This window comes from Mandrillus leucophaeus, unplaced genomic scaffold (genome assembly GCF_000951045.1).
Source record: "Mandrillus leucophaeus isolate KB7577 unplaced genomic scaffold, Mleu.le_1.0 Scaffold215, whole genome shotgun sequence".
Lineage (NCBI taxonomy): Eukaryota > Metazoa > Chordata > Mammalia > Primates > Cercopithecidae > Mandrillus > Mandrillus leucophaeus.
Window position 1 is genome coordinate 1,305,010 of NW_012102199.1, and position 535 is coordinate 1,305,544.

Sequence of the window (535 nt, forward strand, 5' to 3'; positions counted from 1 at the left end):
GAGCAGCCACGGGGATGCTGCCACGGGCCCGAGGCCCAGCCAGGACAGGCTCAACTGCAACATCCTGAAGGGCAGACGGGATGGAGGGTGAGACACTGAGGCCCAGGGAAGGGCCCAGGAAGCTCCAGGGACAGTGGAGAGGGGCAAGGAAGGGCAGTGCTAGAGGCAGATCAGGGAAGGGTCTGAGACGGGTAAACAAAAGCTGAGATCTAAAGTCCAGAAACACCTAACGGAAACCAGCAGCCAGTGACCTCCAGTTACACAGAAAGGGAGAGATTGAGGCTGATTAGAATCCTGAAAGGCCCAGCCTGAATCACTGGGAGGCTGCCAGGGGTCTGGTTACCAGGAAATCACCAGTCTCCCAGGTCAGTAGCCTGGACCCACCCCAGCCTTAGGCAGTACCTCTCTCCACCCCAGACCAGGACCCTGCCACCCCCAGCCTGGCACCTTCTGTCAGGAGCAGCTTGTCCCACACACCCTCCTCTCCCCGTCTGCTATTTAGGGAAGGTTGTGGGAGGCTGGGTTAGGCTGGGCT